Source organism: Alligator sinensis, unplaced genomic scaffold (genome assembly GCF_000455745.1).
Source record: "Alligator sinensis unplaced genomic scaffold, ASM45574v1 scaffold400_1, whole genome shotgun sequence".
Taxonomy (NCBI): Eukaryota; Metazoa; Chordata; order Crocodylia; family Alligatoridae; genus Alligator; species Alligator sinensis.
The window spans coordinates 3,680,506-3,694,632 of record NW_005841897.1 but is presented as its reverse complement, the minus strand read 5'-3'; positions in this window follow the sequence as shown (position 1 = coordinate 3,694,632).

Here is a 14,127-nt window from a genome sequence, read left to right as displayed (position 1 = left end):
CTTGCCCCTCTCTTAGGAACACTGAGGCAAAGAACTCGTTGAGGAGTTCAGCCTTGTCCCCCCTGTCTGTCACCAATTGCTTCTGCCCATTTAGTAGGGGTCCTATTCTTCCCTGGGCCTTCCTTTTACTCCCTATATATCTAAAAAACAATTTCTTGTTGTCCTTTACTTGGGATGCCATGGTAGACTTTGGCCCGTCTAACTGCCTCCCTACAAGCACAAGCAGAGGAGGTATACTTCTCTTTGGTAATTTCTCCCCGTTTCCACTTTTTATGTGCTCCCCTTTTGGCCTGTAGGCTGCCCTGGATTTCTCTGGTCAGCCAAGGAAGCCTCCTGGCCCCTTTCCCTCTTTTTCCTCGCATCAGGATTGTCTCCCTTTGTGCCCGAAGGATCATTTCCTTAAGGCACAGCCACCCTTCTTGGGCTCCCATCACTTCAAAACTCCTATTCTGCAAGAGTGTTGGGCAGTCTGTTTCTTAGTGTTCACCACAGCCACTGATAATTGGGATACATTATTTCTTTGTGCTGCATTTTCAACCTTTAGAAAAGTGGTATTGAAATGCCTTTACTCTATTTTGAACCATCTACAGTACTTTGGTTTCTAGTAGACCAAACTCCTAGGTGTATTGAACAATAAAGTTGTTTTTGATGCCTGTAATTCCACCCTCTGTGTCAAAAGCTCAATTTTTTACTGAACAGCATTAAAGGCCACATGTAAAAGGTTGATGCAAAGTTTTCCCCTGCATAAACCCACATGAGACCATGGAAACAGCCTTTGCACGCTTTGGTTAGATGCAGCAACCCATGCCTCGCAGCTCAGCTCTGATGACCGTTAGCCATAGAGGAATTCAGACACCTTCTGCTGGTGCTGCAGCTGTTGCAGCCTTCTTACCATATCACCAGCAGTGACCTCCTCTGCAAAGTTAGGTTAAAAAAAAGTCTGTGATGTAAAAATATCTTGTGTCCACCTTTTCCCAACTGATTTAACCCAACACATGTTGGCCTGATTATTAGCAGCTGGCATTGTAATAGAATTCTTATTTCCATTCACATCCTTTACCAGAATCACATCAGTTATGTTCTGTGTACCTAATTACATATTCAGCTGTGTACTTTCCTGTAACTACCCTTTTGAAAAACAAATAAACGGTTGAAAACAAATACATTTATCTAGCCAGTTACATGGCGCTTTGCAAACACAGATTAAGACATAGTCCTGCTCCCAAAGACTTTACAGTCTAAGTAAAACAAAGCAAACATGAGACTACAGGTCCTCCGAGGAAGGGCTGAAGGGAGATGTTGATTATGTGGAGGAAAGCTTGTAGGAGTGGGTTTTGAATGAGGACAGGAGGAGACAGGAGAAAGATTGAATATAGCTACATGTATGTGGGGACCAATCCTCACTAATGTGACTCGATATAGCCCTATCAGTAATTTCAATTGAACTGTGCCTGTTGGTGGTTCTGGCCTTTACTTTATGTTCCTGAATACAGGCAGTCCTCGACTTACAACGTTTCGAGTTACAACGTTTCACACTTGCAACGTTTAGAAATTGACATCCTGTTTCAACTTTGACGTCAGTTTTGACTTACAACGCTTGATCCAATGCGATGCCATGCCAGTGAGCAAGTTCGTCGTGTCGCTCATCTCCCTGGAGAACATCTGTCCAAACTTGCTTGGACACTTTCTTTAAGAAAGCAGACAAGACTTCTCCAGAAAAACTTGCAGCCAAGACTCCTGAGAAGACTCCAGCCAAGAACCCTTCAAAAAGTCCAACCAAGAGCCCTTCAAAAAGTCCAGCAAAGTCACCTCAAAGAAGTCCTTCCAAATCAATATGATTGCTACTTGCAATATAAATACATTAAGGTAGCTATATTACTCATCTATAATTGATCAAGTACAAAATTCTGGGGTATTTTTGGTGAAAATAGGGTATCAGGCCTTGGTTCAGAAACCAATCCCCCATTCATAACATTGTTTTTTATGAGAAAATTGGTTCCGAGTTGCAATGTTTTAGACGAGGTTTTCAGGAACCAATTATGTCATGAGTGCAAGGACTGCCTGTAATTGAAATAACTGTGTGGGGTTACTTGGTTTACCCCTTTTGTTTTTCAGGTGGCAACAACTTTTCTGTTTTTATCTCTTCTAACTTTGGCTGTGTTCATTCTTTCCAAAGGGTAGGGCATTTGCTCATCCAGCTTCCAGTTAATATCTTCCTACTAATCCTTGTGTTCACAGATGAGGCAAAAGGTAATAAAAGTAATAACCCAATACTTTTTGAGGGAGAGCAAGAAATGTCAAGAAAGAACAATGAAAACAAGATGCTGTAAATCATAACCCTTTGGCACTTAAGTGTACAAAAGAAAGAGGCCTCTTCCAAGTACAGTACTTGACATTGAAAGAGAATCTGATATTTCTGAGATATGCTTTCCTTTTAATAATGCCGTGCTTTTAAAATACAGTGGTGACAAGGAGGGAGGAGAAGCAGATTGAGCGTTTCAGCATTAACATTGCTCTCTCTCATTTATAATAACATGCTAGTACTTTTTGGAGTATCTCGGAGCTTAAGGGGTGAAAGGTGAAGTTATCTTTCAAGAACAGTGCTAACACTGCAGAGCTACTTATTGCAAGCTAGGAATAATGCAGGACCATCAATGTAACTGGACAATGTTGTACTGGGTTGGTTTCATCCTATATGCATTGGATTGTAGTGTTTTCCCATTGATTCGAAGGGTTTAGTCTTTTTCTTTCTTCCTTTCATTTTCTCTTTCCCCTTCTTAGATCAGGAGACCCAATTATAATATCAGGTGGCTTGCTGGTACTATGATGGTTCCTTATGCTGCCAGGATAAGTGCTAGGCTGCTTCTGACAATGGTGGCTTATGTTGTATTGCTCCTCTCTAAGCCTCTGGAGTGCCAATGTGAATTCATGAAGCACAGTGCTTGCCTTTTTATGTGTGTGTGTTGAATCTTTTCATTTCCCAACAAGCTGTGCCATGAACAGGAGAGCAGAGGCAATTGCTTCTAGAAGGGCTTTTGTACATGAAGAGAGAAGCTCTGCAAATCCTTCTGCATTTACCATTTTTTCTCATTTAAAATATCACAATACAAAGAATCCTCTTTAACTCTGGGGCTGTGTGTGTATCTTCCCCCTCCTCCCCATCCTCTCTTCAGTACTAGCGTCATTGAGTAGACTTCACACTCTGCTCTGCCGAAAACTACTGTGTTAGTCCAGGAGTGCAGTTCTGTGTGGTGCGCTGTCATTGTGCTTTTTCCCTAAGTTTTTAGGGATGCAAATTGAAGTGCTCTATGGTACTAGTGCTGCATGCCATATTCCTGACCAGGACTTTGGAATACCTGGAGTAGAAACCAAGCTATGACATCTCGTCCCTGCTGAGGAGCCCATGGCAGGTTTTCTACAGTACCCAGGATATGCAGGGACAGTATCTGTGCTGTGTAGAAGTCTAGGCAGAGCAAAAATGTTCAGTGGAACAGAGAGTATTTTCCCTTAATAACCATTGCTCAGTTTTTAGCCATGGCCATCTAAGTCTGGGTCCCTCCATTTTGTCTTTGAATGGTTAGACGTTTAAACAGCTGTTAAAGATGCCTGAGTTCTGTCACCTGAGTGATTAAATGCAGCTTTGAGTTATGCAGTGTAGGAATCCCAATCTGAGAGCTGGTCTCTGCATCTTAAAGTCAGAACCAATGCCCGTTATTCATCATGTGGGAAAATTCACCCGTGTTTAGGGATCCAGCACAAAAGCTATGCACCATTTGGTCTCACATAAGCCTGTTTTTAATGAATATGTAAATGCCATGGTGTATTCCAGCCATATGGGGGACAACATGAGGCATGAGAATTGGAGCTTGTAATACATTTGAAATATTTAAATGATTTTTTTTAAGTAGACGTGACTTCATACCAACCCCCCAAATGCAGGTGCCTTCCTCCATGGATGTTATGGTGCAGACAGAAGTTATATTTGTCACATGATCAGCCCCTTGAAAGTGCTCTGCAGCCATGCTCTTCTGTAAGGTGGGGGTGGGGGAGTGTCCAATCCACCCACTCCACCCTCCAGCACAGGCTGGGAAAACCCCAGACAGAATTCCCTCCCCTCCCTCCCCGCCCCATCCTGAAGACAGCATCAGAGCGGGGAGGGGCAGGGCTAGAGGAGAGCAGCTCCAAACTAGAAATCAAACCCCCAAACCCCTGGACCCAACAGCAAGCACCTGTTGGGTTGGGGGATGCTATAATTCGTAACACTTCCTGCAAAGCGCCATGAGTTACAGCAGGGAGCTGCACATCTGTCAATGCCCTAAATTTACATCTGAACTTTTATGCTTGATCATTCTTGTTGAGAAGAAAAAAAATTTTCAAGGCCTGTTCCATTTTTTTCAATGGACCTAAACTAAGCTCTTGTGAACATTGTGTGCTATTTCTCTCTCATTCTTATCCTGAAAAAATTAAACCTACATTACTTCAGAAAAGGACCTGGAGGTTATAATGGGCTACAAGTTGCATATGAGTCAGCTGTGTGTTCTTATTTTTTTTTTTAAAAAGGCCAGTAGCATACTGGGTGATATTAACAGGAGTGTCACTGGTAAGTCAAGGGAAGTAATTTTTTCACTGTATTTAGCACTGATGAGGCTTGGAGTACTTGCCTCAAGAACATGTAGAGAAATTGGAAAGTGTTCATCAGAAAGCAATAAAAATGATTAGAGGTCTAGGAAAAGTGATTTATGAGAAAGAGTTGGAAGAACTGGGTTTATGTGATCTGGAGAACAACGCTGAGAGAAGATTTGGTAGCAATCTTCAAAGAGGCTCATAGGATCAAAGGAATGAAGGGGTGGAAGGGACCTCATGAGATTTTGTAATCCAGCCCCCTACTTGAGGCAAGATCATCCCTGTCTAAACTATTCCACTCAAGATCATCCCTGTCTATCCAACTTGCTCTTGAAAACATCCAGGGATGGAAATTCCACAACACAGATAATCTGTTCCAGGGTTAAACCACCCTCATAGTGAGGAAATTCTTCCTAATCTCCAACCTAAATATCCTCTACTGCAATTTGAGGCCATTGCCCTCAGACCCCTATGGCCCCAGAGAATCACTAGCCTCTTTATATGTACCCTCCAGGTATTTGAAGACTGTTATCAAATCCCCGCTCAATCTTCTCTTCTCCAGACTAAATAATCCCAGTTCTTTTAGCCTTTCCTCATAAATTAGGTTTTCTAGGCCTCTAATCATTTTTGTCAGTCTCTCTGCTGGACTGTTTCTGTCTACATCCTTCTTGAAGTGTGGGGCTCAGTACTCCAGGGGAGCTGTCACCAGTGCCGAACTGAGTGAAAGAATTATATGAAGGGTGATTATACAGAGGATGGTGATAAACTATTCATTGCAGCTGCAGGGCACAGGACAATAAGAAATGGGCTTAAATTGCAACAAGGGAAATTTAGGTTGGTTGTTAAGAAGAACTTTCTCACTGTGAGGGTGGTTAAACATAGGAATATACTGTCTAGAGAGGCTGTGCAATCTCGATCCTTGCTCCTCCAAGATTTTTAAGAGCAGGTTGGATCAACACTTGGATAAGATGGTTTCGACAAGAATGATCCTGCCTTGAGGAGGGGTTGGGACAAGATGATCTCCCAAGGACTCTTTCAGCCCTATTTTTCTATGGTCTTATGATTCCAGGATTCTGCTGTATGTCAGTGGAATAGAAATTGCCAGATGCTAGGATTCATATCTGGGGAAAGTGAAAGCCATAAAATTATTGTATGTACAAATACAGCATGTGGAGAGGCTATGGAGATAATCTCTTTTGCTAACTGAGGCAGCTCAAGTTGTCTTGCTGCCTGTATTCTGTGTGCTAGCCTGAGAGGTTCTCCCCAGTCAGGGGGAAACCTATTCCCCAGACTCTAAATCATTAGATGGCCAGGTAAATGAAATGATACTGGACATATATGCATCTGAAAAGTCATCACCATTTCCCTATTCTCCATCTCTGCCCCTCTTTTTCAAGCACAGCACTCTGGCCTTTGATCTGAATATAGTATGACATAGCATAGCTCCATGTGACACGGTACCACTTTGGGGTATTGCAAAGCCACCAGTGCCTGCAGCAAAACAAACTGAAATAAGAGTGGCATGGGAGGTATCAGCTGATCTATTGCTAGATGTTTTGACAAAATGGACTGATTTTGATTTCTGTCATATGTTTAGGCAATCTCACTTCCCCCACATATGGTACTTTCTTCAAAAGAACATAAAATCAGCCCAAACATGAGTAAGTTATTCAGATGCAGGGATTTATACGTGCCAGAGTTGAGGATTTTTGAAGGTTGTTTCTCTTTCAAGTTGTCTATTCCAGAAAGCCTTGTAGTCAGATAAATATTTATTTGTGGGCTCTTCTCCTCGTCCTCGTGATTGCACAGGTCCAATTCTAATGTATTTCAGTAATATACTTTTCCCACCGGAAGGGCTGCAAAATGATTTGCTGCTGAAGAAGCTGCAAAAGGCACAACTGTACTCTCTCTCTCTCTCTCTCACAATCAAATACAATGTGCTGAGGACAGGATCATAATAGTTAGTCAGAAAGGGCCCTCTGGTTCATCTAGTCAGCAAGTGCAGGATGTCATCCCGAGCTGGAGGAAATAACAGATGTTAGCCTGATAATATTTTATATTTATATAGAGAGATGACCTTTCAGTTTGCCCACCCACCACATTTCACGTCGCTCAAAACCTGAATCTGTACCCTAAGCCTACAGCACCAACCGACTCTAAAAAATGTACTATAAAAGTGATATGCAGCGATGATGCTTATGGCACATAGAGGAGTGCTTGTTGGTTCCTAGTTTTCTGTTCCCCATGTCCTGCTTGTTGGCCTCCTGGCTTCACCCTTGTTCCTGGTTTCTACTGGTTGCATCCTGTTACCTGTCTGCCGGTCAGTTCTTCTTAGAGACACCAAAACAAAACCTTACTCTCATGCAAAGAAACAGAACCACAGGTTTTAAAGTCTTATCTAAAAAAATCCTACCTGGTTAACTGTTTGTTCTCCTGTCGACTTTCCCAGGCAAAAGAAATGTATAAGACTCTACTAGACTTTTAGTCTAGTTCAAGACAGAGAGTGTGTTTTGAAGCTGATGCAGATTTAGACCAGTAAACAGAGGGCTAATCTACTGACAAATGCTTCTTGGTACGACTATATTTAGAGGTGCGGCTTAATCTGGTAAACGGAGGGTTTTTTTACTGCACTATTTAGAGCACCTCCCTGCTTGACACCAGCTATACCAGCCAGACGGGTGTTCGACCAGCATGGGGTGCGTCTACAAGAGGGGTTCTGTTAATGTAGCACTCACTTGTGAAAATGTTTTCTTTTTTCACACTTGTAATGTCAGGATCTAGGGCAGCAGGCAAGCTAAATTGCCCTCAACTGGGCCTCGCTACCAGTGACCTAACTACCCTAGCTGGCCCTACCTGCCTGCATGGGCATAGTTGTCTAATTATAAGCATTAACTCTTTGCATGCCCAGATGTTTACTTAATGGGGTGGATGACTTTGCTTAGCCTGAGTCCTTGTTTCTCACTGTTTCTCTTTACTGTCCTGGGTCATGCTTGTTGGTTCCTAGTTTTCTGTTCCCCGTGTCCTGCTTGTTGGCCTCCTGGCTTCACCCTTGTTCCTGGTTTCTACTGGTTGTATCCTGTTACCTGTCTGCTGTTCCAGATTCCAGCCTCTGATCCCTTTTACTGCCAAACTGCCTTACTACCTCCTGTGCTCCTGACTCAAGCCTAGATAAATGCCTGTTTTTTGTCAGTCAGCTCCTGGCATATGGCTTAACTTGGCAATTGCACATTTCCCAGTCCCATACAGCTATAGCTGCCTGCTTTGGAACCCCTCAGTAATAATTCTGGTCTAGATCCCTGCCTCCTGTTCCTGACTGCCCCCACCAGTGCCACCACCATCCTCAGCTTGTGGTTCTGCCCAGGATGACCGTCTACATCCTGGTCCCTTACAAAGCTTGGCCTCCTGACCTGCCTGTTCCTGCTTCCCTGGGTTCTGGCCATCTGGGCTCAAGTCCCAACCACCTACACCTCAGTTGTACTCCTGAGATCTAACTCGGCTATGCCAGCAAATTTTGTAGCCTAGATCTAACTTGGTATTACCAAGCATCAGACTGTAACATTTTGCTTTAGCTGGAAACTGTGGAAAGGAAACGAGAGCTGTGGACTATTTAAAAACAAAATTGTTTCTTGGTTGGTGAATGTGGTGGTCAGATAAGCATAACATAGCATCAGCAGAGTTCAAACTCATGCTGCAAGAGCTGGATTTTGTAACATGTTTCCATTCCCTCTTAGGATACTGCTAAATTATCCCTGCCCAAATTACATATGCTCCCTTTCTTGCCTAAAATGAGGAGTGACTCTCTTTGCACAGATCAGTTGAGCTCAAGAACTGGGCATCTGCCAGCATCCACGTAAAGAAGTGGCTGTGAGGAGAGCACAAAATCCATGTTGCACATGCAGTCACTCCATCCTGGACTTTCAGCCTGACAAATCACAAGGTGAGCAGGTTCCAGTGTAGTCACTTGTGATATTGGTGATTTATTATGATGGCAGCCTTCTTTTCTGGGCCAGAACTGAGCTAAAGCCCCTAGATAAAGTTGGAGAGGGCTGCTGGACTACTTGAAATGTCAGTATGCAGTTGAGGTGTAAAACTGAGGTTCATGACCAAACTCCTCTGGCTTTTTCACAGTGGTAGGGGTATTAGCCACATGACTCCACCCAAACTAATGTTACTCTTTATTTACTTCAAACCTTAGCATTTTCCCATCATTATGACTATAACAGGGTTCCTGACCAGAGCCCTGTTACTTGGGGAAAATCCCCACAGTCATGATGCCCAGGCAGGGACAGGGGAGGGGGAGATTCCCCACGCCACCAGTGAGCCAATGGGACCTGGGTTCTGGGGATATAGGGAGGACAAGGCCCTGGGAAAGACTCCTTCGGGCACTGAGAGAGAGAGGTTGCCTGAGGCCCCAGGGAAAGACGACCCCTAAACGCGGAGCTGAGACCCAGAGAGATGCGGAGAAGGGACCGTATGGCTGCCAGGTCTGTAAAGATGCTTGATACCTGCAACGGGACTCCAGCCGCTGTGGTGAGTTAGATGGGGGAAGAAGTCGCAGGCCCGGGCAGCAACGGGATGAGGCATCCCACAATATAGACTTGGTTCCTGGTCGGGACCCGAAAGGGCAATGACCCCAGAGCAAAGGGGTAGAGAGCCAGGATCCTCTGTGACAGTGGGGACAGCGAGGGAGCTCCCGGAGATGAGCCAACACAAACCACAAGGAGCCAGACAGAGATGCAGTGAGCCTCCACTGCCAACAAGGCAATAAGCCAGTCCAGGCGGCTCATACCCAGGGAGGCTGAGACTTTAAGAGTCTATCACTGGCAGAAGAGGGACAGTTGGGACTGCTCCTTCGCTGTAATTGGTGCAGGATACAAGGTACCATTTGTGCGAGCTGCTAAGGAGGCAATTAGCATCGTGGGACCCCGACTGGTACTTACCCTTAGAACTGCAAAGCCGGCGATTCTCTCGGAAACACAAGTAGGACAGGCTGCTGCCTGTGGTCCGGGCCACTGTAAAAGAAAGACGAAAGAATAAAAGCACCTGGAATCATGTGACGGGTCAAGTGTTATTACTCCGCAGGTACCTACTAACATTCCATCTCTTTCTTCCCTTTAATAAGATCAAAGTCATGGCAGGCGAGAACCAGAGGAACGGGTGGAAGCCTGCAGACCCGATAACAGTGACCTTGTTCTTTTTTGTCCTGATGTGTTGCTGTGAGCTGTTGTGACGTTGCTTATCCCACTAGTGATAGCTGTGTTTCGGCAGTAGATGAGCAGATTCCCATGTAGCTACACTACTAGAGCCTTCATGCTCCACCTGCCCTACAAGAGGGACATGGAACTCGGGGTTATCCAATGGAATTCACAATGAACCAAGACAGCCCTTGTTTAGGAGGTGGAGCTTTTAAAAGGCATTACTTCAAAGTGCTTTGGAATCATTTTAGAATAGAGAAGGCTATTAAAATATGAGAAGTGGGTATCTGGAAAAGAGCCCACTGGCCATGCTTCCTAAGCGAGCCTACAAACACTGCATGACAACCTCCTGCCGTGCTGACTGCTCTTGGAAATAGAAACAGAGAGACTTTTGCTATCAGGCTTGATGGTACCTAGAGATATCAGATTCCTTACACAGCTGTGGTTTATTTAATCCCTCCAGTGCTTCCTTCAACCTGCAGCTTCTTCCCACAAGCTTTTAATAACAGCAGAAAGCAATAAACTTAAATAATGGAGGGCAAAGTCTAATTGAATCTTGATCTTTACTTTGCAAGCCCCCTTTCATGCTGTTGAACCACATAGCAGGCTCTGCCTTGCTCTCCCTCATCTGCATGTCCTTGACAATAAAAGATGCTATCTTGGGAGGACCTGTCCTGGTGCTTAAATGGCTTAAAGCAGATTAGGATCTTAGCTCTTCAGAGAGTGATCTTTTGATCTCCTTCCCTCTCAGCCAGTCAGCAGCAACTTGTCAGACCAGTGTTTCTCCATAAGGTGATGTTTTTGGCCTTTAACAGAGGTGACCGCAGGACACACAGGGAGAGGTGTTGAGGAATCCAGATTTTGAAACAGATGTGAGGAAAGAGAAACCCTCCTCTCAGTACATAAAGACTGCAAAGGGACAGATTGGATGCATCCACATGAGATGTTTACTGCAGAGCTGCCTGTTAGCTCCACAGTAAAATCTCCACATCTACACGTGTGGCCCTATTAGGTTTCAGTAAACTAATAAATGCCGCCATAGGTTAGTACTTGTAAATACTTGTAAGTACTTCTCCTGCCACGGTGTTATATACTGTGCAGCAACACACATGTAGATGCTGACACGGCTGGCTGGGGCATGCGGGTGCTTCATTGTGGGGGCTGCCTGCTGGCTAGCCCTGCACTGAAGCACCCTCATGCCCCAGCCAGCCCCTCCACAGCACTTTGAGCCCAGGGGGGAGCAGCCCTGGGCTGTCAGTCTGGCTCACCAGCTTCCTTCCAGGCAGGGCTGCTCTGACTCAGTTCAACATGCTGTGATCCCAGGCGCATGTGTACACATGATGCTAAGGAGCTGTAAACTCTTAACATGATATTTGCGGGAGTTTATTGGTTCACATTACTTGCATGTGTTGATGTACCCTCTGTGCTGTTAGACACAGCCTTGACGAGTGAGCAGCACTTGGCAGGGGAGCACAAGTGCTGCCCCACCCCTTCAAAGCATATGCCCACTCCAGTTCTTCACCAGCTGTTGAGCAATAGCCACATGCTTCCTGTATTACCTGCTAGTTGATCACCCTGCCCTCTTCCAGGGGGATCAATCCCCTTGATCAAGAATCCACACGACACTGCATTTGTGTTTAAGACCTGTATGGGTTCATGAGAAGGTGGAAAGCTTTGTGTGACTGTGGCGGCAAACCATGAGCCACCACATCAAGAAACAAACCCGAAGTGCCAGAGGACCCATGCTTTGGGGCATGGAGGGAAACCTCACCACATTCCCATGGCTTACTGGCAGGAACTTTGCTTTATTACCACGTGCCAGCTCCGGCAGGTGAGGCGTGCACCGGAGCATGTCATAAACACACACCCCACCTCAGATGGAAAAAACCCTGAAGGAGGGAGCACGGCGGGGAAGAAGCCGGCTCCCATTTCAACATACCCCAGCAGGGGCAAATGGAGGGAGAGAATGGCAGTTTCTCCCTATCAAGACTTGAAAGAGTCTTCCCACTTATCTGAGGTCCAATGGATAAGAGGCACGGACCCACTCCCTAGCCAGTCAAGCGTCGAGAGTTTCTCGTCGTCCTGCGGGAGGAAAGAAGACGCCGAACTGTAAGTTGTTCGAGGCAAGGAGAGAATATTCTCCAGAGACCCTCAAAGAAAGGACATATTTTGGACTCTATTGTTAACTTGATTTAAAGTGAAATCCCACCTAGGAGATAGGACTTAGGGAAGTCCTATATTGCAGCCCAACAGACTTGAGTTAAAATTGGGCTAAGGGCTTGTGCTAAACACGCATCAAGCATGTGGGGACTGTGATGTGGTGCATTTTCTAAACCAACTACCTGATTAAGACCAATAACATCAGGTTGGCACAAGGATGGAGTGCAAGGGGAGGTGGAGCCCCAAGAAACACCACTTGGCCAGCAGTTAATGGTGCTGTAGAACAGGAAACCTCCCTCTTCTAATGCGTGGCAGATGAGACGAGGGTTTGCACCGCTAATAGTTTGCTTCCTGGCCAAACTGTCAGGTCCTAATGGTGAACATACTGAAGATCACACCTCAAGGTGTAAGCAACCAAGTAGGGCAACACATGGTAGTTTACAGTGACATTCTTCCCTTTGTGCTATGTGCAGAAGCTCAGTACAGTTTGGTTTTAAAGCTAAGAAAGCTCAGAGGGGCAAAATTCCTGCAACAGCCTAAGAAACTAGCAGATGATCATATGCTATGATAGAAAAGAAGGCAAATAATGGTAGAGGAAGATAATTAAAAAACCCTAAAGGTATAAAAAGGAGCTTTACAACAAGGAAGCAGCTCCATAGGCAATAGAGCTGTGTGAAATTTCGCCAGCTGTTTCATTTGGACGCTGCTCTGCCTCATTTCGAGCTCAAAACAGCAAAATTGAAATGAAACGAAAGGCTTTGAAACAGCTTTGAAATGAAACGAGGGCAGTTGAAATGTTTCAGAAGTTTAAAAAACAGAAAGTAAGGACAGGGAAGGGGAAGACTGGGGAAGGACTGCTCTGATATTGACTGTGTAGCTGGCCAGTGGCTGTGATCCTTCCCTGAGGTCCCTTCCAATCCCAGTGCTCTGGGGCAAGGATGCAAAAACAGCATAAAAAGCAGCATTGTTTGAATTGAGCTGCTTTCTGCCTTGGCGTCAGTTACTGAGCTGTGTCTTCCAGCAGCTCAGCAGCATCAGACAACAAAGGCTATCATTCATTTCCTACTTGTTAGCCTAGCAAATGGGATTCATCAATACCTTTTGCTTTCTATACCCTTTATTTATTATTATTATATTCATTCATTCTTTTCCATGTATTCCTCCCTCAAAATGCTTGTTTTGTTTTTGTTAGTCTATTTCAATTGTTTTCCTCCAGAAAAGAAATGTGTGCTTTCTTTCATAGTGTGCATTCCATTCACTGTGCAGGGAAGCACAGCATATATTGCATATTATAATATAGAACTTACAAAATTACACATACGTACATTTATATATTTTATTTATTATATAAATACATAAATACATGCATACATTACATAAATATACATACCTATACAATTATCTACATATATTATGTAAATCAGATTACAGAGCGCACAGATTTTCCAGCACACCAAGGCAAAGACACTGTGAAACACATCATGAAGCATGCTGGAAAGGCAGCTGGCAAGTCTTCAGGGAGGTGTGGAAGAAGGTGTAGAGGGAAAGCTGTAAGTCCCTCCCCCCCCCCGCCCCCGCCAAACTGAGATGCAGTTTCCTTGCTACAATAAGCAGGCATAAGGCTTCCACTAGTTCTACAGGCAGCAAGGAGAGGGGAGCAGTGCCACTGCCTGTGCCTGAGTCTGCATCCCCTCCAAGAGCACCAGCCATACCCCCCCTCACTACCAACATGACAGGAAGCAGCAGCAGCAGCAGCATGACAGTGTCCTCCACCCACATTTCACTTCCTATGCTGAGCCTTCCAGTGCAAGAGGAAGAACTGGAGCTAGACCTGGATCTGAGTGCCATAGGAAGAGGAATTCTGGGGGAAGAAGGGGGAGTCATCTGAGTTTGTGCTCCACACCCCTCAAGTTTCCCCTAGAGCCAGGTCTCCTTCCCCAGAAGGCACTTTGGAGGAGCTTGAGGTAGAGGGTGCGGAGGCAAGTGGCTCAGCTGAGTCCGTTCCTCCTGTTGCTATGCCTCTGCCTGCTGAGGAAGGGGAAAAGGCAGCACCCACACATGCACCCGCACCCCAGAAGCAAGTGGGTAGTGTGGTCTGGGATCATTTTGAGCTGGCAGATGATCCAATATATGCTATATGCCTGCTCTG